Source organism: Acomys russatus, chromosome 1, assembly GCF_903995435.1.
Source record: "Acomys russatus chromosome 1, mAcoRus1.1, whole genome shotgun sequence".
Classification (NCBI taxonomy): domain Eukaryota; kingdom Metazoa; phylum Chordata; class Mammalia; order Rodentia; family Muridae; genus Acomys; species Acomys russatus.
The window spans coordinates 119,055,488-119,080,821 of record NC_067137.1 but is presented as its reverse complement, the minus strand read 5'-3'; the positions used below and the strand labels follow the sequence as shown (position 1 = coordinate 119,080,821).

Below are 25,334 nucleotides of genomic sequence, written 5' to 3'. Positions count from 1 at the left end.
AATGGCTGGAGATATGGACACTTCCCTTCTGTTCCTGTTTTCTTTCTAGAACTACTTTTTAAGCTCTTTGCTGGCAAGGACCACGTTATATGACTGTTACATTAAAAATGTATCGGTTCAACCTATAATAAATGACACAGAGTCTGGAGAGGACACAGAATCTAAAGCGTACTTTTAGGCTGTCAGCTCTACGCTAGGCAGAAACTATCGCATAATACAAATCTATTCCTAAATTATGGTAAACAAACTACTCTAAACTGATATATGATACATATACCCCAAGCATTTGCCACTATGATGCTTGTCCAGCCTTCGTCTACCTCCTCAACTGACAAACCTCCTTGCTCCCCTCCAGGAGGTCCCGCCTTCCACTCCCTGTCCCTCTGCCCAGCTGATTGGCTAAACAGCGCTTTATTGATAGATGTTACATCCACTCAGCATTCCTCCACATATAACATTTGTGTTACGTTTCTATTGCTGTGAAAAAACACTATGACCAAAAGCGACTCAGGAAGGCAAGGGTTTATTTAGCTTCCAGCTGTAGTCCATGGTGAAGAGAAGTCAGGGCAGGAACTCAAAACAGGAACCTGGAGCAGGGACTGAAGCAGAGACCACAAGGGATGCTGCTTACTGCCTGCTCCTCGCGGCTGGCTCAGCCTGCTTTCTTACAACACCCAGGACATCTGCCCAGGGATGAACTGCCCAGCATGAGGCGCCCCTCCCCCACACTGCCCATCCTAACAGATCCACAAGATGGGGAGCTGCAGCACCAGTCAGTCTCCAAGTGTTGTCAGGTGTGTTTCAGAGTACAGAATACTTTTGGATTTTTTAGAAAAGAAATATTTTGTGTTGTACATTATATAGCACTCCCAGGAAAGTCTGGGATAACACCCAGAAGAAAACACATACACCATCTGCAGAAGTACAGAAATGTCCACATGGTTCACATAAAGTGAACAGAGTGTCTAAGTAGCCTCACATAAGCTCAGGTCGGATGGCTGAGGAACTGGGTGTCTGCTTATTCCCACTCCTTTTGTGAGCAAGGGCCAGAGGCTCAGGAAAGTCAGTAACTTGATCAGATTCATGCATGCTTTGAAGGACAGGGCTTGACTCACTCACCTAGTGCAGCACAGTGCTTCTCACACCAAGTGCACAGCTGCTGGGGTGGAAGGTGTGGATGATGCTGGCCTGTGTTTCTGCATTTCTCAAGAACCAAAAGAACATTCTTCATTACAGCAGACACTGTTAGGTTTGGATAAGCATCATCCCTTGGGAGCTCTTTAGAAGTAATCTTTATTGTGTTTTGTTTTGTTTTGTTTTTCAAGACAAGGTCTCTCTGTGTTAGCCCTGGCTGTCCTGGACTCCCTTTGTAGACCAGGGTGGCCTCAATCTCACAGCAATCCCTCTGCCTCCCAAGTGCTGCGATTAAAGGCATGCACCACCACACCTGGCTCCAACTGAGATTCTGTTAGGAACAACATTTGGGGGGCTCAACTCCTAGCACAAATCACACAGACAGAGAAATCACGCCAGCTGTAGACAAACTGAGAAGCCATCAGATTTCATAAGACACCTGGGAAGTCCTCAAGGAGAAATTTAAGAATAGGAAATATTGTCAGGCATGGTAGTGCACGCCTTTAATCTCAGCACTCGGGAGGCAGAGGCAGGCGGATTGCTATGAATTCGAGGCCAGCCTGGTCTACAAAGCAAGTCCGGGACAGCAAAGGCTACACAGAGAAACCCTGTCTTAAAAAAAACAGAAAACAAAAAAACAAAGAATGGGAAATATCATAATACAAGGTGTTAGAACCCTGGATAGTGCTACTTTAGATGGCCTGAAAACAGAAGCAGGGAAAGAAAGAAAGAAAGAAAGAAAGAAAGAAAGAAAGAAAGAAAGAAAGAGAAAATAGAAGCAGAAAATGAAAAGATAAATGACTTTACCTGAGATCAACAAAATGCCAATTATAATTACTATCAGTCTCGCACTTCATATTTTACCCTGAATAGCCAAGTATGTGAAGTTGACTGATAAGATTCAAGCTGTAGAAAGACCTATAAATGGAAATAGGAAAAATACTCAGATACAGACTGAGGAATTTAGACAAGAACCTACAAAGCCATCATATTATGAAACAGAAAAGGGGCAGCCCAAGGTTAGAAAACCAACCTCAGTGCCAGATGGTGGTGGTGGTGGTGGTGGCAGTGGCACACACCTTTAATCCTAGCACTGGAGAGGCAGAGGAAGGTAGGTCTCTGTGAGTTCAAGGCCCAGGACAGCCATGGCTACACAAAGAAACTGTCTCAAATAAAAAATAAATAAATAAAAAGAAAAAAGAAAAAGAAAACCAACTTTAGTGTATCCAGTTACTATACAAGAACTACCAAGAGACCATAGACACCCCCAAAGTTATAAATAAGTTAAGTGGAATCCTACAGAAATATTAGACTTGAGAAGATTTAAACAAGTGTTCATTTCATATGATGTGCATTCACCCTGTGTGAAGTAGATATTACATTCATGGGCAAATCAGAACAGAATCATCCCCTGAGACTGGAAAGATCTGATAACAACAATATTGGAAGCTGGCCCTCAGCTATAATGGCAAACATGGTAGAATGAGGAAGCGAAGTTCACAGAACAATGAAATAGGGCTGGAGGTATTAACAGCTCCCAAGATCTGCAGGTGTGGTAGCGCACACCTTTAATCCCAGCACTCAGGAGGCAGAATCAGGTGGATCTCTGTGAGTTCGAGGTCAGCCTAGTCTATAAAGCTCTGCGTCCAGGACAGCCAAGGCTACACAGAGAAAGCCTGTCTTGGTGGGGGGCAGAGAAGAAAAAGAAAAACGTTTATGTGTGTAGATGTTTTGTCTGAGTGTACAATTATGGTGTGTGCATGCCTGATCCCCAAGTAGGCCAGAGGAGAGCATCAGACCCCCTGGAAAACTCCCAGGGCTGTTACACAGAGAAACCCTGACTCAAGCCATCTCCCTCCCAAAAAAGCCAAACCAAATCAACAAAAACAAATAGTTTCCAAGATCAATTGCTAGATGAAAGTCAATATACTGAGTGACAAAGACAACTTAAATTTGATGATCACACCTTACACTATGTTGTTTAGCAGTTCTAAATGTTTAGGACAAGGCTGAAGACTCAAAAAAGAGGTCTGAGTTATTTACTAAAATTATACAAGGCCCAAAAGAAGCCTTCAATGATTTTTTTTTTTTTTTTTTTTTTTTTTTTTTTTTTGGGCAAAGATTGACGTTAGCTGTAAATAGAGTAGCATCAGATTCAGAAGTCAGGAAAATAATAATCGGGTCTTTAGCTTCTGAAAATGTTAATTCAGAATGCAAAAGAATGATTCCATCTTTAAAGGCAAGACCGGCACCAACAGAGGGACGGATCAGCAGTATGGGTGATACTGGCTCCTGTGTTTATGCTGCTAATCTGATGGGAGAAGTGATTTCTAAAATTTTAAGGAAAAATCAAAATGGTATTTGTTTCAATTGTGGTAAGAGAGGTCATCTGAAAAGGGATTGTAGGCAAGGCATTCCTAGAAATAATGTTTTTTCTAGAGATAGAAGACCCCAGCCTTCTGGAGTTTGCAGAAGGTGTGGCAAAGACTGGCATTAGACTAATGAATGGGGATTAACAAGGAACAGGCAAGGTAAACTTTTGCCATCAGAAAATGCTGTTAAGAGGCAGAGGCAGGAGGATCTCTGTGAGTTCGAGGCCAGCCTGGTCTACAAAGTGAATCCAGGACAGCCAGGGCTACACAGGGCTAGAGAAGCCCTGACTCAAAAAACAAAAACAAACAAATGAAAGAGGGAATGAGGAAGAAAGAAAATAAATTGAAGGCTTAGCTGGGCATGGTGGCACACACTTGTAACCCCAGCACTGGAAGAGGCAGAGCCAGGCAGATCTCTGTAAATTTAAGGTCACTGTGATCTACAAAGTAAGTCCAGGACAGCCAAGGCTACACAGAAAACCCCTGTTTCAAAAATAAAAAATAAGAACAAACAAAATAATTGAAGGTTTAATGGATACAAAAGCAGACGTAACAATCATTTCACCAAATCTTGGCCTCCATAGGGGTAAATATTCAGCTTCTAGGGACTGAACATCCTCACTAAAACAAAGTGCAAGACGGGTCGAGTGTATCAGGCCAGAAGGGCAAACAGAAAAAGTAAAGCCTTATGTGGCTATATATCCACAAATTTATAGGGACATCATTTGTTACAGCAATGGAAAACACATTAACATTCCTCCAATCTCAGAAACAAACCATAAAGAATGGTTCTGAGAAAAATATTAAAAGATATTATCAAGAACAGTCACAGGTTGTCCAGGTTGTACATAAGCAGGACACAAAGCTGTTGGTCTTTCAAAGAAGGTACCAACCTCCCTACCTTTGAAATGGTTAACTGACAAGCCTAAGTGGGTGGAACAACGGCCTATGACAAAGAAAAATTACAGTCACTAGAACAACTGGTACAGGAGCAGCTAAATGATCAATAATACATTGAGGAATCTACCAGCCCATGGAATTCCCAATTTATAAAAAAGGAATCAGGAAAATGGAGGATGTTAACAGATTTAAGAGCCATAAGTAAGATGACTCAGACAATGGGCTCTTTACGCCTGCAGTCTCATTGCCTTCTTTATCACCTAAGCCATGGCCTTGCTTTCTTAGTACTTACTTATAGTTGCTCATTAAAGAGCTATCACTGAAAATTCTTACCACAAGGAATGTTAAACAGTCTTACCTTGTACTGGCATTTTGTACAACAGTCATTAGAAATAATTCATAAACTGAGTGTGGTAGCATGCACGTTTAATCCCAGCACTCGGGAGGCAGAGGCAGGTGGATGGCTGTGAGTTCGAGGCCAGCCTGGTCTACAAAGCCAGTACAGGGCAATCAAGATAACACAAAGAAACCCTGTCTTAAAAAACCAAACCAAGCCAAACAAAACAAAATCCACAAACTGTTTCTTCAGTCTATAATTTACCATTATATGGATGATATCTTACTGGCTGATTCAGATGCAGATATCATAGGAAAAATATTTGATGAAGTAAAGAGAATTTTGTGTTGCTGGGGATTATTAATTGCTCCTGAAAAAATACAAAGAGGAGATTCTATCAATTATCTAGCATAAAAGATAGGTTTATAGAAAATTCAACCACAGAAAGTACAAATCAGGAGAGATCAACCACAAAATCTTAGTGATTTTCAAAAATTGCTGGGAGATATTAACTGGCTATAGCCCACAACTAAATTAAGAGCTAAGTAATTTATTTCACACCTTATAAGGTGATAAGGACTTAAATAAGTCCAAGAAAATTATCACCTGTATGTAGCCAAAAGAGAACTGACTATGGTAGAAAAGAGATTACAAGATGGACATATCAATCACTTGGATCCAAAACTGGCTTGTATTTTAGTTATCTTGCCTTCTACTCAATTCTCCCACAGGAATTCTTATGCAGAAAGAAGATAATATCTTAGAGTGGATATTTTTAGCACACAGAGTAAAAAACTAAAGACCTATGTAGAAAAGGTTTCTGAATTGATTCTGAAAGAAAAAAAAATTGAGACTTTATCAATTAGCTGAAAGTATGGTACCTTTTACTAATACTGAGACATTATGGACAGAAAATGAACATTGCCAAAGAGCTTGCAGTAATTTTGGGGGAGAGATTAACTGTGGGGCTTGTGGACCACGCCTCCAGGGGAGCTGGCATGGGACTAGCAAAATGGAGCATGTTCAAATCTCAAACTTGAGATTTAAAATCTTATCCTGAGAATGGAAGGTGTCAGACAAAGCTCTCTCCTTGTTTCTGTGCCTCTCACCTGTTATCTTTCCCCATGCAAATAGAGAATTGCCAGAGTCCTAAGTCCCAGCCAATGAGGTGCATTCATCTTCAAAGCCCCTCCCCACTGCCCAAGGTTTCTAAGTCCCTGTTTCACATGACATCAAGCAGGGCGCACCACTTACTCCACCAAGGTGCCTGAGGCTGGCGATTTATTCAGGGCTGTAGCACTGGGGAAGGGAAAGAAGGGCTCTCTTTCTCCCTGAAGAACTCATCACTGGACCCCTGGATTTGACTGCCACATAGGCAGTTGCTGCAGAAACACCAAGATCACCACTAGAACGTGCCCAGCTGCCAAAAGCGTCTGCTGTTCAACTCCACCCCGCTGCAGTGCCAATCTGTGAAAGCGAGCTGCTGGCTGTTCCCAAAGCAGACACCCAACTCACCCCAGTCAGGCCAGACCTTCGCTGCCAACTGACTTGGTCTCAGAGCCCTGAGCTCCCCGCTGCTACATGGCCTAGTGCTGGCAACCCAGCTAAAAGAGCAGTAACACTTATTGCAGAGAAACTCTCTCCCTCCCCTCCCCCCACTGGAGATCTTGTGCGGTGGAACCTTACACCTTGGTCCGCGCTCACTCAGAACCGCTCTTCATCCTCTGCACAGAGACTAAGGGCACTAGGCCCCTCTGGTGAAGAGGCACTTCCAGGCCAGCAGTGTCCCTGCCTTCCCGGGAGAGGCAGAACCACAATTAACAACTAATATCCCCAAAGCAAGGGACATCAGCTTATAAAAAGAAGTAATTGGATTCTGCCTCATATAGTAAAAAGGACACCAATTTCTGGAGTCCCTACATTCTATACTGATGCAAATAAGTCAGGAAAGGCAGGTTATAAGTCAGGAAAAATAAGTAAAGTAGTTCAAAGTGCTTATGATTCAGTTCAAAAACTGGAGTTGTATGCCATTTTTCTGGTGTTATTAGATTTTTCTGAACTTCTTAATACAGTTACTGACTCTCAATATGCAGAAAGAATTGTTTTACATATTGAATTTATTCCAGATGATTCAGAATTAACTTCATTATTTATTCAACTACAACAAGTAATCAGAAATAGAAACCATCCATTGTATACAAGACATGTGAGGTCCCATACAGGTCTACCAGGCCCTCCAGCACAAGGTAATGATGAAAGTGATCAGTTATTAATAGGAAATGGGCTAAAAGCCTAAGAATTTCATAAGAAACACCATGTTAACAGCAAAGGTTTAAAGATTTTTCTGTCACTTGCCAACAACCCAAGGAAATTATATAGAAATGTCTACTTGTTCTTTGTATACTCAAAGTCCATTACCTGCAGGAAGTAACCCAAAAGGTACCCAAATAAATGAAATTTGGCAAATGGATGTGTTTCATTTTTCAGAATTTGAAAAATTAAAGTATGTGCACCATACCATAGATATATATTCAGGACTTCAATGGGCAATTGCTTTAAGTTCTGAAAGGGTTGATTCTGTAATTGCACATTTATTAGAAATTATAACTATTATGAGACACCTGTACAAATTAAGACTGACAATTTTCCAGCATATGTCTCTAGTAAGAAGAAAGTTTTTTTTTTTTTTGCATATTACAGCATAGAGCCTATTACAGGTATACCACACAAACCTACAGGTCAAGCAGTTATGGAAAGATCTAATCACACTTTAAAAGATATGCTTATTAAACAGAAAAGGGCAATAAAGAACCCTCCCCAAGATAGATTACACAGTGATTTATTAACTCTAAAATTTGTAAATGCTAATGAGACAAGAACAAGAGCTGTAGAGAAACATGGGTAATAGGGGAAACTGCTGAACTGTATCAACATAGTTTAAAGACGTGCTGGCCTCAGGATGGAAACTGGGACATGTGCTATGTGGGGAGGAGGCTTTGCCTTTGTTTCTACAGGAGAAGAAAAGCTATGACACCATCAAGATTGATAAAGATTAGATTCAAACAGGAGCGATCTCCTGAACAAGGAGAGGCAATAGTTCACCAGACAGCATGGTCATTCAGTCCAAACTAATTTATCAAGACTAACAAATGCCTTTCATTTGATCAGCCATGAAAAAATAAAAATAAAAAATAATATTTTCAAATGATAATTTACCAAACACACACTTGCCTTACTGTCATGAAATGAAAAATGGGTTTTCTTAAACCACATGTCTTAATTCCAGGTTAAAATGTTTGACTGTAGATTTGCCACATGGCCCATGCCATTTTGGACATCAGCTTTTGCGCTTTCTTCTTAAATAAAAAGGATATTTTTTTGTTTGTTTTGTATTAAAAGCAATTAAGGAGATAAGGAAATAGTGACAAATTGGCATCAGGTTTAAGACTAGAATATTCAAATTTGCCAGGGAACAAATTCAGAATAAATCAGCAAGAATGATAGATCACATATGCAAAAAACTTGAAAGTTTACTTTTTTAAAAAAAGATTTATTTATTTTATTTATTGCATATGAGTGCTTTATCTGTAGAAGAGGGCATCAGATTACATTATAGATGGCTGCAAGCCACCATGTGATTGCTGGGAATTGAACTCAGGACCTCTGGGAGAGCAGGCAGTGCTCTTAACCACTGAGCCATCTCTCCAGCCCCGAAAGTTTACTCTTAACACTAAAAAATGAGGGGAAATGGAGAACTAAATTAAGCCAGGACAATCCAATGAGAACAACTATTATAACGGAGTCCATCGCCAGGCGGCGGCTCGCTCCTTCAGTCCCAGCACTTGGGAAGCACACACCTTTAATGCCAATGCTTGGGAGGCAGAGGTGGGCACGTGAGAACTGCAACAATTTAGATTTAAGATCTGCCTGCAGCTGGGCGCGGTGGTGGCGCACACCGTTAACCCCAGCACTCGGGAGGCAGGGGCAGGCGGATCTCTGTGAGTTCGAGGCCAGCCTGGTCTACAAAGAGAGTCCAGGACAGCCAGGGCTACACAGAGAAACCCTGTCTCAGGGGGAAAAAATCCACTGCAAAAGTCAGGCTGATGTTCAAAGTGAATGTCCTTTGTGATCTAAAAATAAATACACTTAGGCCTCGAATTGATAAGAAGAAAGGGGAATATAGGTATATTAATCTACATATACTAAGGTATATTTAGTTTCAATTTTTCAAAAGAATTTTTAAATTTTCAATTGAAAGATAATAATTCTGCTGCTGCCAAAAATCGTTTCGCCCTGGGAAAAATATAACCTGCCAAAAAATGAACCCACCAGAATTAGGGTTGGTGCAGGGTTTTGTTTTTATCTTTCCAGGAGAATAAAAGCATCCAACTAAGAAATCTGGAGACCATTGGTCAAATGAAACATCTGAAGAAAAGAAAAAGACATTCCAAGTGAAAATGTCCAAAGAAAGAGTAAATTGGCTACGTGGTATCACTGACTTCCAGCTTGTTTCTGCTGCCCTCTACAGGCAAGTGGCAAATGGTCTTTCTGTGGTCCCAATTCAATTAAAAATTAATGCTGGCTTTGGGGTTGGAGCATGGCTCTCTTCTTCTCTAAACCCATGCCAAAACCTGTCTCATATCAGAAGAGCCACCTTTTATGGCAGAAGAAAACAAAAAGTAAGGGAATATAGCCTATTGGGGTTTTTTTATTTTGGTTTTTTGAAACAGGGTTTCTCTCTGTAGCCTTGGCTGTCCTAGATGCACTCTGTAGACCAGACTATGAACTCAAAGAGACCCACCTGCTTCTGCCTCCCTAGTGCTGGGATTAAAGGCATGTGCCACCAGGCACAGCTAAACTTTTCTCTTTTTTAAAGATTTATTTATTATGTACACAGTGTTCTATTTGCATGTACACCTGCAGGCAGAAGAGGGCACTGGATCTCATTATAGATGGCTCTGAGCCACTATGTGGTTGCTGGGAATTGAACTCAGGACCTATGGAAGAGCAGACAGTGCTCTTAACCTCTGAGCCATCTCTTCAGCCCTAAACTTTTCTTTGGGCATAAATATTATTTCAAAATCTGTAAGATTACTGTATATATATAAACCTTCTGTTGGGACACTAGAAGCAACACAGAATACTAACTAGTTCTAAAATGAGCCTTATCTAACTTCTTGTGAGTGCTTTTGGGTCTGAGTCTGAACCAAGCACCTAAGGACAAAGTTTGTGTGCCTCAGATGTACTTAATAAGACTGTGGTCCTCAAAGCTTTTGGAGATCTGCTGAAAATGGAACTTAAAAATACTTAAATTTTGTACAATAAACAATGGTCATTCTTAACAGGAACCTTTGAGGTCTCCAAGAAGATGGGGCCCTGCAACAAAAAATCCACCTGCACTGTGGTAACACTAACCACTAGAGAAAACTGCCCCATGCTTCTCTGCTGCCAGGTTCTGGGCAAACAGTGGACACTCAGAGACAGGTCATTTAAATAAATGGCGTGTGGTGGTGCACACCTGTAATTCCAGCACTCAGAGGTAGAGGCTAACACAAGGAGCTCTCTGTGAGTTTGAAGCCAGCCTTGTCAACATAACAAATTCCAGGTCGGCCAGGACTACATAGTGAGACCTTTTTAAAAAGACAAAACAAACAAACAAAACTCCCAAACAAAGCAGCTGGGTATGATGGCACAAATGTGTAATCCAGCACTTGGAAAATAGATCCAGGCAAAATTTAAGGTGATTCTTGGCTACACGTTTAGTCCAAGGCCAGCCTAGGCTAAATGAGGCCATATCTCAAAGTTTAAAAAAAAGGAAAAAGGAAAAAAGTCATGCCCAGAAAAACAGAAGGCCAAAGCTTTCTATGAGGAGGTGTGGTCTCAGGGAAGACCACTCAAAAAGCTTCTTATCGAGGTTAAACCATACCTGATGGGCTTCATTCCAAGCGTAAGTGACAAAAGCCTGAAGCAGTTCCTACGAACCCTAGGAAAAAACAAAAAGTTAACTGTATTAATACATCAGAGGACAGGGCAAACAACGCTCTAAGAACCAGAACTCAGAAGTAAGTAAGGCAAGTTAGCTGAGGGGGCTCAGGGGAGGACATCTGACTACAGGAAAAAGGCAGCACTTGTGTGAAATGCTGTTGTCCTTGCACCTCAGTCACCTCCCTCCCCAAAGACTAATTACCCAATATTGTCCCCTACATTGGGCAGCCCTGGCCACAGTCACCACACTGTGGTATAGAAAACCCTGAAGGTAACAGTGGATGAGGAAGGTACATTGTATCATATAACATGGCCAGAGGCTTACAGACAGCAATATTTTTGACCTACATGACATTTCAAAAACTGGCAAATTTAAGGAATTAAAAACTAAAATGACCCAGGTACAGTAGCGCACGCCTTTAATGCCAGCACTCCAGAGGCAGAGGCAGACTGTGAGTTCGAGGCCAGCCTGGTCAACAAAGTGAGTCCAGGACAGCCAAGGCTACACAGAGAAACCCTGTTTTAAGAAAAAACAAAACAAAACCCAAAACAAACAAACAAACAAAAATCACATCTGTAACTTTACTGTGGCAACAGACCTCAGACCATATAAGACCAGAAGTTCTTGACCTCTGGAGTCATGGAGGGAAGCAGAAGCTCCCACAGTTCCCTGAAACTTCCCATCAGTCATTCTGGTGCGTCACACACTTAAAGCAGAACATGCTCTTCTTCATTCATGCTTTTTCAATAAGGCCACATGCCTAGAAGTGAAACACAGCACCAGCGACTCCCTGGCCAGAAACGCTGGCACTCTCAGTACAGATGCAAGCAGGCATGCCTTCCCCTCACGGATTCCAACGCACTGTGACTGGAAAGGCAGACGTCTAGTTTCATTATTTAACTCCACTCCCTCAGTGCCCTGTGACATCAACATCGTAGGCCTGGCTCAGTAGTGTTACAGCCATCAGCTGAGATAGGCTGAGAAAGCAAGAGTCATAGAAAATGAGACGTCCAGGTTAGAGTTGATGCAGCACCTCTGCGCACACTAACTGACCCATCCTTCTACACACAGCCACAAGTCCATTCTAACAAGTCTCTAAGGAAATTGCTAGAATGAGCTGTATGAAAAAAAGGAAATTTATGATATACAGGCGTACTATTATTTTCTCTCTCTCTCTTTTATTTTCTGTGTATTGATGTTTGCCTGTATGTATGGCAGTGTGAGGATGTCAGATCCCTTGGAACTGGAGTTGCGGACAATTGTGAGCTGCCATGTGAATGGTCAGAATTGAACCCGGGTCCTCTGGAAGAGTGGACAGTGCTCTTAACCACTGAGCCATCTCTCCAGCCCCATTATTATTTTCCCAATGAAGCTTTTTAAAAACCGGACAGAAATACTAGCCAGGCATGGTGTCACATGCTTTTAATCCAAGCACTTGGGAGGCAGAGGTAGGTAGATCTCTAAGTCTGTAGGCCAGCCTGGTCTACAAAGTAAGTCCAGTAGGACAGCCAGGCCTACACAAAGAACCCCTGGCTTGAAAAACCAAAGAGAACAGAGAAAAATAGTCACTTAACTTCCAAACATGAGTTTCAACTTATCATGTTAAATAAACTTCCAGGAAGGAAAAGATCACGGACCCAAAGCTGCACCTAAAAAACCACTAATCAAACTCTTAGAAAGATCTTTGGTGACAGACCCAAGCTCAATGCTGAGAGTACCCTCGCGAGTGCACTCTGCCTATTATCCCTCCCCTTAGGGTGAGAAGCAGGAGACAGCAACTGCAAGGTCAGCCTGGGCTATACAGCAAGACCAGGTATAGAAAAGAGCAAAACAGGGCTGGAGAGATGGCTCAGAGGTTAAGGGCACTCACTGACTGCTCTTCCACAGGTCCTAAGTTCAATTCCCTCATGGTGGCTCACAACCATCTATAATGTGATCTGAAACCCTCTTCTGGCCTGCGGTGTACATGCAGACATAATAAACAAACAAACAAACAAACCCTTAAAAAAAAAAAAAAGAGCAAAACAGCTCTTGATACATAGATTTTTATTCAGTGACTGTCATTCCAGAGTTCATTCCTAAATTCTCCACCCAAAGGTGTACCTGACAGTCCACTGAGAGCACTGTGCTGCCTGAGCATCACATGCAGTGGTGAGTGACCAATCACAAATCCTTACACTCTGCTCATTAGGCCATCTGATCTACATTCCATCCTTTAACTCCGAATGGGCCGTGAGGCAGAAATAACACCACAGTGATTTCCAAACTCAAGTTTAAGATAGCAACACTTTAAGGAGCTCACTGTCTAGGAGTTCTGAGCACCCGTACTCAGCAACGACATCAATAACAACAGACCTGAGACCACACTCACTGATCTAGACCTTCCGACCACACAGCTGTGCAAACATCTCAGATCCTTGAGATCAGATCAGCCACCAGACAGATCCCAAGGGCAACTTCAATCAATGCTACCTGGAACAGAAGAACCAAATAAATGAAGTACACCTTTCTCCTATCTTCCTGATTCTCTGTTGGTAGACACAAGGTGATGGATGTAATGTGTGGGAAAGATTAAGCTTGTCAGAGGTGGGAGCAGTCTTGGCGGGCTTTACCCTTGGGCACCCCATGAATACCTTGTGACAGACTGAGTGTAGCCATCCTGGGTCTGGAATTCAGGAAGCAGACCTGGGAACCCCACCTGGACTATTGTCTTTCTAACGGACCCTCACCGGGAGAAGGAGCCAGTCCTTCCCACGTGACTCAGGGAGTTGGGGAAGAGAGAGCAACCAAGTCAGCTGGGCGGGAGAGTGCGGGGAGAGCAGCGGACCAGCTGGACCAGCACGCGGGCCAGAGAGACACCTAAGGACCTGTCCCATGGAACGGCTACCGGAAGGTTCACTCTTTTGTCCCTTTAACCTTTTTCCTTCTTGTATAAGCTAGTTGGGTTGTATAATAAAGTTTTATTGTAAAGAAACAGATCCAACATCAATGTCAGTCATGACTTTCCCTGCTGTAAGGGGAATGCTTGACCCTAGAGCCAATAAATACTACAGCCATGTGTTGACAAGTTTGGGAAATAAGAAGCTACATGCCTGTTTTGAAACCCTCCTAAAATTTTGTTTGGTTTGGTTTGGTTTGGTTTGGTTTTCTCGAGACAGGGTTTCTCTGTGTAGCCTTGGCTGTCCTGGACTCACTTTGTAGACCAGGCTGGCCTCAAACTCACAGCAATCTGCCTGCCTCTGCCTCCCAAGTGCTGGGATTAAAGGCCTGTGCCACCACCACCTGGCTCCCTCCTAGAATTTTTATATGACTGGAGATAGGGAGACCTGGTAGCAAAATTCTATATAAATATGATATACCTTTTGGTACCTATTTAACAAAGGAAGAGAAAATTACAAACTAATATTCCTTAAGAACACAAGCACAAACATCATCAGGACAGTTGTGGCACATAATCCAGTATCTGTTAAAAGGACTGCATAGATGACAAATCAGGATTTATGCCAAGAATGCAAGGATGAGTCAGTATACAGAATCACTAGGGCTAGAGAAATATTCAGTCAGCAAGAGCGCTTGCTATGCAAGCATGAGTGCCTGAGTTTGACCCCACCACACACAAGGCAAGTGGACAAGCAGGCGGCTTGCTGGCCAGCCAGCCTAGGCTAACTAGAAAACCTCAAGTTCCAGTGAGAGATCTTGGCTCACGAAAGAAGGTAGGCTGCACCTGAGAAACAACACCTCAGGATGGTCTCAAGCTTCTTCTGAGTGTTTCTCAATGTTCCTATACAAATAAACACGCACAGACTTATAAACACACACACACACACACAATATAACACAGTATATTATTAGGAAAAAAGAAAAAAATACATGTTCATTCTCATAATATGAAAGAATTTGACAAAACCAAGCATAATGGCGCACACCTTTAATCTCAGCACTCAGAAGGCAGAGGCAGGTGGATCCCTGTGAATTGGAGGCCAGCCTGCTCTACAAAGTGAGTCCAGGACAGCCAAAACTACACAGAGAAACCCTGTCTTCAAAGAAAAATAAATAGAACTTGACAAAATTCAACAACATTTTATTATTAAAAACAGCAAATTAAAGGCTGGGATTAGTGGTACACACCGTTACTCCCAGCATGCAAGAGTTTCTCTGTGAGTTCAATGCCAGCCTGGTCTACAAGGCAAGCTCTAGGACAATCAGGACACCACAGAGAGACCTTGTCTCAAAAACAAAACAAAACCAACAAACTAGGAACAGACAAGAACAAGAGCTCCCTTACTATAATAAAGCCTTTAAGGATTTGCACTAATCCCAACCTGGCAAGTCCAGGGCCCTACATAGGCTAAGCACTGCACCAGCGAGAGGCTGAAAGTGTCCTCTGAGATCAGAAGCCTTACAAGGATGCTCACCTCCACTATGACCTTCATCACTATCCTGGATAGGGAAGAAAAAAGAGGTAAAGCATCAGGCTGGAAATCGGATACAATGTATCTCTCTTTGCATAGAAAATGGCCCAAGAACGTCCCACAGGCGCCTAGAGAGATAGCTAAGAGGTTAAGAGCACAGTGCTTGCTCTTCTAGAGGACCTGGGTTCAATGCCTAGAACCCACAATCATCTGTAACTCCAGTCCCAAGGAATGTGATGTGCTCTTCTGGCCTCTGTAAGCACTAGACATGTATACAATGCACAGATATGCACACAAGCAAGATTCCCAAACACATTTTTTAAAAAGCCAGACAGTGGTGGCACACACCTTTGATCCCAGCACTCAAGAGGCAGAGGCAGAGGCAGGTGGATCTCTGAGTTCAAAGCCAGCCAGGACAGCCAGGACTACACAGAGAAACCTTGTTTTGAAGAAACAAACAAACACACAAAAAAAGGTGCTTCTATACATCACAATCAGCAATCTAAAATGAAAATAAAATAATTCTATTTTCAGTAGAATCCACAAGAACAAAATATTAAGTAATAAAATTACCCAAAGAGGTGAATATTTATACACCGAAACTACAAGGCACTGAGGAAACATGGCTCCGTGGCACAGTGTTTGTCCACCTCTCGTTGAGGACCTCAGTCAATCTCTAGCACCATGAAAGAAGGGAAGGAGAGAAAAAAGGAAGAAGGGGATTGAGGAGACACGTGAGAAGACACCATGTCCATGGAGTGGATGGTAGTGTTAAAATGGCAACTCCAAAGCAATTCAGTGTGATCCCAATTAAAATTCCAGTAGCCATTTTTATAGAAACAGAAAAGCAACCCTTACAATTCACAACAAACACCAATGGGCTCAAAACTGTCAAAACAATATTGAGAGTGAAAACGTTGGAACACTCCCATTTTCCAAGCTTACTACTTCAATGTTTACTACAGAGCTACAACCATCAAATAGCATGGTGCTGTCACGAGGCTAAGCTCGCAAGGCAGGAGAGCGGAGCTAAGAGTCCAGAAGTAAATGCAGGCACCTACACCCAGTGTCTTCAACAGGAAGCCAGGACCTTTCGATGGGAGAAAAAGTATTTTCTTCACAAATGGTGCTGGGAAAACTGGGTAACCATCTACAAAAAAAGTGGGACCACCTACTTTGATCTCTATACAAAAATGAACTCAAAATGGACCAAAGACCTGCACATAAAGCCTAAAACTGTAAAACTCTCAGAAAACATAGGGATAAAAAATCTTAATGGTTTAGCAGTAGATTCTTAGCCTTGACACCAAAAGCACAAGTAACAAAAGAAAGAAAGAAAGAAAGAAAGAAAAGAACTTCAATTAAAACTTCTGTGTAGGGCTGGAGAGATGGCTCAGTGGTTAGGAGCACCACCTGCTCTTCCAGAGGTCCTGAGTTCAATTCCCAGGAACCACATGGTGGCTCACAACCATCTAGAATGTGATCTGATGCCCTCTTCTGCAGATTCAGCACTCATATACAATAAAGAAATAAATCTTTTAAAAAAAACTTCTGTGTAAAGAATACTATTAACAACATTTATGAAGCATTCTATTAAATAGAGAAAATAGTTGCAAATTGTGTATCTAAAGGGTGTCATGTCTACAATCTATAAAGAGCTCCTAGAAATCAACAGGAGAAAATCAGCCCTATTAAAGCAGAGACAAAGGCTCAGACATTTGACAACATACACAAATAGACACCAAGCACACCCAGAGACATTCAGCCTCACTGGCCGTCAGGAAATGACAGATCAGAATGACAGTGACACAGCAGCTCATGTACTAGAATAACACAAGTTAGTTTTAGTGAAGAAGGTGGAATCCTGGTGGTAGGAATAAGTTAAACTCACCAACAATTGCTCTGTGAGGTACATCCCGGAGAACACACATGCCCTTAAACATCAACTTATGGCAGCATTATTCCTAACAGTAAAGAGGACAAAAACTAAATGTTCACAAACAGATGAACAGATAAAGCCTGGTGGTGGTGGCGCACGCCGTTAATCCCAGCACTCGGGAGGCAGAGGCAGGTGGATTGCTGTGAGTTCGAGGCCATTATGGTCTACAAAGCAAGTCCAGGACAGCCAAGGTTACTTACACAGAGAAACCCTGTCACAAAACAAAACAAAACAAATGAACAAAAAAGACATATTAAAAATAAGCAAATGCATGGACACACACAGCAGACTAGGTCAGGGCCTGGGAGGAAGGGAGGGAAGTGATTCCTCAAAGGGTATAGAATATAAGTTTTAGCCGGGTGTGGTGGCAGAGGCAGGTGGATCGCTGTGAGTTCGAGGCCAGCCTGGTCTACAAAGTGAGTCCAGGACAGCCAAGGCTACACAGAGAAACCCTGTCTTGAAGAAAAAAAAAAAAAAGAATATAAGTTTTGACCTAGAAAGACCCAGTAGTTGAATGACGTTTTGAGTACATTAAATACCACTGAACTATATACCTTAGAACAGTTAATTGTATGTCATGTGAATTTTATCTCAATGGAAGAAATGCTGAACTATAATTACAGATTCATTTATACAAATACTTGACTACCAACCACATGCCAGAAACTCTCTTCACTATGGTGATAAACATTTTTTTTTCTACCAAAGAAAAGAATCAAGCTAAGAGATTATGAGAGACATGGGCTATTTTAAGAGATTTTAAAGAGAGGAAGACCCTTTGAATATTTTTAAGATACTTGAATAAATCAGAAAACATCATTCCTGGTAAACAATGGGAGAAAATTAAAATACAACTTATTGCTGAGCAAGGGGGTGCACACCTGTAATCCCAATACGTGGGGAGGCAGAGGCAGGTGGAACTCTGTGAGTTCCAGGCCAGCCTGGTCTACAAAACAAGTCCAGGACAGCCAGTGTTACACAGGGAAACCCTGTCTCAAAACAAACAAACAAACAAACAAACAAAACAGGATTGAGCTAGAAATTATCATAATGAGTGAGTTAACCCAGAAGTAGAAAGACTCAAATGGTATATACTCACTTATATCTGCATACTAGCCCAAGGGGCATGTCCCACGAAAGCCTTCACTTACCAGGAAACTGGGACAGAGGGGAGGACATCCTATTGGGACTCTAGATGAGAGAAGCATGGGAGAATAGTAAAGTAGAAGGATCCAGAGGGTCCTAGAAACCTACAAGTAGAACATTATGATAGGCAGATTTGGGCCCAGGGGTCCCGCTCAAACTAAGGCACCAGCCAAGGACAATACAGGCGGTAAACTTTAAACCCCTAGCCAGATCTAGCCAATGGTCAGAACATTCTCCACGGTTGAGTGGAGAGTGGGATATGACTTTCTCACATACTCTGGTGCCTCACATTTGACCATGTCCCCTGGAGGGGGAGACCTGGTGGCACTCAGAGGAAGGATAGCAGGTTACCAAGAAGAGACTTGATACCCTATGAGCATATACAGGGGGAGGTAATCTCCCTCAGGCACAGTCATAGGGGAGGGGAATAAGGGGAAAATGGGAGGGAGGGAAGAATGGGAGGATACAAGGGATGGAATAACCATTGAGATGTAACAAGAATAAATTAATTTTTAAAAAAAACAACAAAAAACAAAAACACCAAACAACAAAAACCCTTATCAAAATTCAACCATGTGTCAAACTTTAAATGCTTGCTGAAGTTCCCAAATATGCAAGGATAACTTTCACAGTTTTTTCTTTCAACATTTCTTGATTGGCTTTGCAGAAATAGTTTTAAAATAAAAAAAATCATATGCAAAAATTGCTTTCTTAAAAAGAAACAGAAATATCCAAATATAGATGTTCCTTTTATGCAAATACAATGTGACTTTGGTTTCCAGATATTTTACCTTCTAAAGACTTTCTTGGCGGGGCATGGTGGCCTATGCCTATAATTCCACCACTCAACCTCAGGAGGATAAGCAAAAGAACTGCAAGTATCAAGGTCAGCCTCAGCTACACAGCAAGACCTTGTCTCCAAAAAGAGGGGAGGGGGGCTTTGTTCATAGTCCAGTGTTCTCCCTCAACCCTCATGTATAAGGTATTCTGGTCCAGCTTGCCTTTTACCTTGTTAAAAACATGCAAAAAAGGAAAAAGAGAGAGAAATTACCACTTCTTTTAAATTATTTTATTTTATTTCTTTTTGTTTGTTTTTTGTTTTTCGAGACAGGTCTTCTCTGTGTAGCCTTGGTTATCCTGGACTGGCTGTGTAGACCAGGCTGGCCTTGAACTCACGGTAATCCACCTGCCTCTGCCTCCCAAATTCTGGGATTAAAGGCGTGCACCACCATGCCTGGTTTAATTTTTTTTAACTTATTTATTTAATTTTTTTGAGACAGGGTTTCTCTGTGTAGCCTTGGCTATCCTGGACTCACTTTGTAGACCAGGCTGGCCTCAAACTCAGAGCGATCCGCCTGTGTCACGCCCGGCTTATTTTATTTCTAGAGACAAGTCTAAGTGTCCCAAGCTGGCCTCAAACTGGTTATGTAGCCTAAGGCTACACAATCTCTCAACCCTCCTGCCGCTGCCTCACAAGTCCTGGGATTGCTGCGTCTGACCCTCCTGGAGCTGGAGTTACAAGTAGTTATGAGACACTTGGTGCAGGCGCTGGGAACTGAGCTCTGGTCCTCTGCAAGGGCATCAATGCATGCTCTTAACGTCTAAGCCATCTCTCCAGCACCCCCATTACTTCCCACATTCACACCTCACCATTATTTTCTATTGCTGTAAAACACACATAACATAAAATTTACCATCTCAGCCATCTTAAGCATATAGTTTTAATGATGTGAAGTCAGTCACAATGCTTTCATCTGCCCCCTTCACCAGGGCTCTGCATTCCACAGAAAAGAGAAGATGAGTAACTTGACACCAGCTGAAGGAATAACCAGAATTCAGGTGGCATCTGAATCCTTCCATATGTGAATGTGTCTCGCCTTTTAGTCTATGTAGATGAGTGGTTGGCCTATTGCACCGTAGATATGCCTGGTGCTCATGAAGCCCAGAAAAACCCCGGAACTGCAGTAAAGAACACTATAAGACTCCAGGCGGGCACTGGAAATTGACTCCAGTGTTCTTAACCACTGACCCATCCTTCCATCCCCAAATGTGGCTCATTTTCATTCACACTTCAGGCTGAACTGTGGAAAAACAAGAGTAAACAACTCCCTTAAACAGTCTGTCATCTCACAGCTGGGCAGTGGTGTTGCACACTTTTAATCCTGGCACTTGGGAGGCAGAGGCAGGTGGATCTCTGAGTCTACAAAGCAAGTTCCAGGACAGCCAGGCTACACAGAGAAACCCTGTCTCAAAAAGAATCAAACAAAAAAGTTTGTCGTTTCAACCTAGCGATCAGTCGAGATACACCAGCATTCCCCCAAGCCTGAAAGGGCAGGGAAATTTTTTTAGATACACTGAGGTCCCGGCTCACAAAAAGAGTACCCCCATTAGCTCAGGGACTTGGGTGGAGCCCTGGTGCGCAGCCCTCCAGAGTAGGAACGTGGCCATGAAACAAGCCCCAGCTGCTGGCCCCGCAGTCTCTGCCCATTCCTGGTTCCACATCAAAACCTTCACAGTGGTTCTAGCTGAAAAGCCAGATTCTCTGAAACAGCCAACATCACTTCACTGCTAATTGGGGGAAAGGCTTCTTTGCTTTTAACTTATATTCCCATAAGCCGTCTGTAGTTATAATTAAGTCTGAGATAAACGGGGGCTGGGCTATAACTATGATACTCTCTACAGAGTGACCAGGCCTCAGGGATGTGTTCACCACTAACAAGCTAATGTTTGTAAAACTCTGTAAAGACATGATGACTAAATACTATCATTATCGGTAGACTACTGGTTTAAATGTAAATTAAAAGAGGTAAAGAGGAAAGAAAACACATTAGTAAATCAGGTTAGGGCCTGCTACACACAGCAAGATGCATGCAGTACCTGAACCACAGAGTAAGGAGTATCCTAACTGATTTTTTTCGCTGCTGGGGATGAAACCCAGAGCCTTGCATGTGCTGGGCTCCACCAGTGATCTGCAAGCCCAGCCCCAGCCAGGCTTGGGAAAGAATACAAGCTCATTGGTGCTGCTCTAGCCTGAGACACAGAAAAGGAATGAAAACTGACCGGGGAGGGAGGAGCCCATACAGGCAAGCAAACGCCAGCAAGGAAAGGTTGCATGAAAAACTGCTTGAACAATCCACAATATATTTGAAAAACACTACATAAGAACAAAACAAAACCAAAAAACCTACAACTGAATAAAATCTACAACTGCATTGTAACCAGATGCATCTCTTGAGAGTTTCGGGCCAGCCTCATGTACACAGCAAGTTCCAGAACAGCTAGGGTTACATAGAGGGCCTCTAATTCAAAACAACAACAGCAGTAGTTTGCCACTGTGTCAACTCTCTCTAATGTACCAGAACAGCAGGACAAGAGTAGCATGGAGGAAAATGACCAAGGGAGGCATTGGGCCTGCCCAACTGCACAGACTCCAAGCCCAGTGGAACACTGTGTGCATCTGTCGTGTCCTCCTTCTCTTCCCTCCCACCTTGCAGAATCCAAACACAAACATTTACCAAGCTTACCACGACATACCTGGCATGCAGGTCTCCAAATGCCCATTAGCCTTCCAGAGTAAAGTTAACCTTGGGGCTGGAGAGATGGCTCAGAGGTTAAGGGCACTGACTGCTCTCCCAGAGGTCCTGAGTTCAATTCCCAGCAACCACATGGTGGCTCACAACCATCTATAATGTGATTTAATGCCCTCTTCTGGCCTGAAGGTGTACATACAGGCAGAGTACTGTAAATACAATAAATAAATAAATCTAAAAAAAAAAAAAAGTTAACCTTGGAAAACCTCTTCAAAAATATTATGACTCTGCTCAGGAGACAGAGGCAGGCAGATCTACAGAGTGAGTTCCAGGTCAGGCAGGACTATACAGGGAAACTCTGACTAGGGGGGAAAAGTATTATGACTCACCAGGCATGGTGGCTCTCCCAGAACTAGGGTGGCCAAGGCAGGAGTATCCCAAGTTTAAGGGCAACCTGGGCTGTATAGGGAGAACCTGTCTCAAAAACAAACAAGAATCGCCATGACTCCTAGAGACACATCTCACCACTGGATGCTGGATGAAAGAAAGACTGCATCATTCTGCATCATTCAGGTTAACTTTTCTCACTACTTAAAAGATGGCAGGCTTCTTGTTAATATGGCTTTATGGTCTGGATAATAATCAGTATTTAAATTGGAGAAGAAATTGGGATATCAGAACAGCAGTCCCTGATACCTTTCTCAGTAAAATGTCCTCATGAGAAGCTACCAGATAACCTCCATTTCATTTTTGTTTTCCTTTACATTTTTTTGTGGAGGTGAGAGGCACATATGTGGAGGTCAGAGGGCAACCTGCAAAAATTGGTTCTCTCCTTCTACCAACTCTTTCCTTTGACCAAAAGTTCTAGGACCCAAAGTCAGGCCATCCCGCTTGGTAGCAAGCACCCTTACCTGCTGCTTCCTCTCACCACACTCTATTTAATTTTCAAATTGCTAAAATCAACATAAAGCTTTTTTTTTTTAATAAATGAAACACTGGGAACTATGAGACCGCTCAGTGGGTTAGGGTACTTGCCATCCAAAGATGTAAGTGTGACCACCCGAATTCAATCAACAGAACCCATGTGACTATGAAAGACAGACTGACTCCACAAAGTTGCCCTCTGACCACTACATGCCCAAGGTGGCACACACCCCCCTCCCCCCTCACAGTAATAATAAACAAAATAAAGTTTTAAAAGTGAAATGCATTGCTTCTCAGCCTTTTGGCCAAGATCAAGTATAAAAAGTGAAACATGGGGTCCAATATTCCATTTCTTGAGAATTAAAATGTTTCAAGTTCACCAGTAAGGACCAGACTGTGGTAGGTTTGGGAAAATTTGGTTGTGTCTCACCACCATCACCACCACAGCTTTTTCAAGTTTTCTACCTACAACAGTGTTCTCAGCCTATGGGCCATGATCCTCTGGGGTAGTGTCTCAGACAGCCTGCACATCAGATACTTACATTACTATTCACACAGTAGCAGAGTCACAGTTACGAAGTAGCAATGAAATAATTTTATGGTTGGGGGTCACCACAACGTGAGTATCCGTATGAAAGGGCCGCAGTGGTAGGAAGGGGAGAACCACTGACCTACAAAGAGAAACCATCAGCACAGTATGTGCCACTGCCCTTTGCCCTTCCACAGACCACTTCAGCCCCAAATCACACAAGAGCCTGCAGGAGCTGGAGGGCAGCACGGACGTAACATCTGCAAGTAACTCTGGCTAGCAGCACTGCCAGCGTCATACACACCAGGAGGAGCCACGGAGCAGCAAGCTAGCTCTCATCTTATACAGAAGGGAAGGGAAGGCCCTCTTACTGCCATTCTCAGGGCCCTCCAAGTGGGGCCAGACCTCCTAATAAGGCTGTGGTCAACTGGAGTACCTTCCCAGAGGCCTCCCTGATGAGTCCACACCACCTCCACACTTGCAGACCTCATTTCCTCCTACGGAAGTGGAGGGCTTTCCTTGTTTTTCCGACTCTCTGAGAGCAGGACAGTGACTTGACTTTTTTTTTCTTCACTCTTCCTGTGGGAAGTCCTGTCCAGGTGTTGCAGTGGGTCTTAGGTGAGTTCTCCATGGCACTTCACTGTGCACACGGCCCCAGGTGCTCCAGACTTCCACAGATCACTCGCCTAAAAGCAGGTGCTATGCCTTACTCATCCTAGCGTAGTAACTAAATTATGGGGACTCGGGGCACATTAATTGAACATTAATTAAATGAGCAAAAGACTCCCAAGCCCCAGTTAATAATGTGCTTGTCTGAATGCAGCGAGAATGCCAATCTGACTCCCGGAGGGCCAGAAGCCAACAGTCACCTGCACTAGGGTATCCCACTCCTTCTGGACAGCTGCCCCCAAGTCTGTTAAGTTTCATCAAACAAAGGTTCTATGTTTGACAGAAACCTCACCTTCTTCTTCCTGGATTGGCCTGTCATCCCAATTCTTTCCTGGAATATGCAAAACAATAAAGGTTTTCCAAAATGAAAAGGCATTTTATAATTTTATTAATTAAGAATCATAGAAACTACACAAATACACTTAATGTTTCTTCTATACTTTTTAAAATTGAATTTTCTTTTCTTTCTGTTAGCTCCTCTGGGACCACACCAATTTGCAGCTGCCTCTCTCTCCCGCCTTCTTGTCTGCAGGCCTCTGGGCTGCCCTCACTCTGGCTCTAACCTTAAGCACCCTCCTACTCTCATGCCTCAGCTGCCTCTCTCTGGTCACCTTCCAAATCCTCTGGCCTCACGTCCCTCCTCACTTTAGCCTTCTTCACGGCTTCCCTCCCTATCTGAAATGCAGTAAGCATACGCATGCACATACACAGATATCAACATAAAACAACTCATTCTTCTTCTGCAAATACTTGCAAGACCCATACAGGGGCCCTGATGCCTCAAAATCACACTGTTGGCCTTGGGTATGAGACTCCTCTGAAATTGACCATTGAGAGGAAGCTGAACTATTGCATAATATTTGATAGGTCAGCTCATGTGCTGTTTTCAGAGTCTTACTATACAAGACGAAAAAACAAAAAATGGGCAAATTTAATGCAATTTCCCTTGTGTATCTGAGCTACCTCAGACTTGCAACACCACAGTGACAGTTTCATCTCCTGAGGTAGTTTCATCATTGGGGGGGGGGGGAAGGATTTTAAAGGGAATGATAAACCATGCCCATCCTTTTGGCTCATTAGCATACCTACCCTGACAGTACCCCAGAAAGTCCTTCTTCATTTGCCCCCTGACATTTTCTAAGGCATTCTTGCACAAGTGTTCTCAGGAAACCTCAAACACAGGGAGACGCCAGTTAAATGAAGGACTTTCTTCAAAGCAAGAGTAGCAGAAACAACTGGCTACTGCTACTGCCTGCTTCCCCCGGAGCATCTCCGCAGTCTCCTCACTGAGGCCATCTTATTAATTCCGAAAAGAATGGATAGCGTCCAAGAAAAATAACTGGTCTTTTCCCTCACAGAAAAATTCACATGAATGTGTTGTATTAAAAATGCTGGAATTCTCCGCGGGGCCAGCTCTCTGCCTCCCTGGCTCTGCATTGTGACAGCTGGAACAGAT

General features: G+C 42.9%; 1 protein-coding gene and 1 long non-coding RNA gene across 2 annotated transcripts in view; both read right to left on the bottom strand.

Moving 5' to 3' along the window:
- Positions 1–6,365, bottom strand: part of Traf3 (TNF receptor associated factor 3) — a 72,058-nt gene extending 65,693 nt beyond the window's left edge. Inside the window, exon 1 of the mRNA XM_051151666.1 lies at positions 6,259–6,365. The gene's annotated coding sequence lies outside the window, so the exon portion shown is untranslated. The remainder of the gene's footprint in view (positions 1–6,258) is intronic.
- Positions 6,366–10,450: 4,085 nt separating this feature from the next.
- LOC127194368 (uncharacterized) lies at positions 10,451–25,118 on the bottom strand. Its single transcript, XR_007831251.1, has 3 exons — positions 24,968–25,118; positions 24,171–24,209; positions 10,451–10,726 (listed from the first exon to the last, which is right to left on the bottom strand). It is a non-coding gene; the product is annotated as an uncharacterized LOC127194368 (long non-coding RNA).
- Positions 25,119–25,334: the final 216 nt, after the last annotated feature.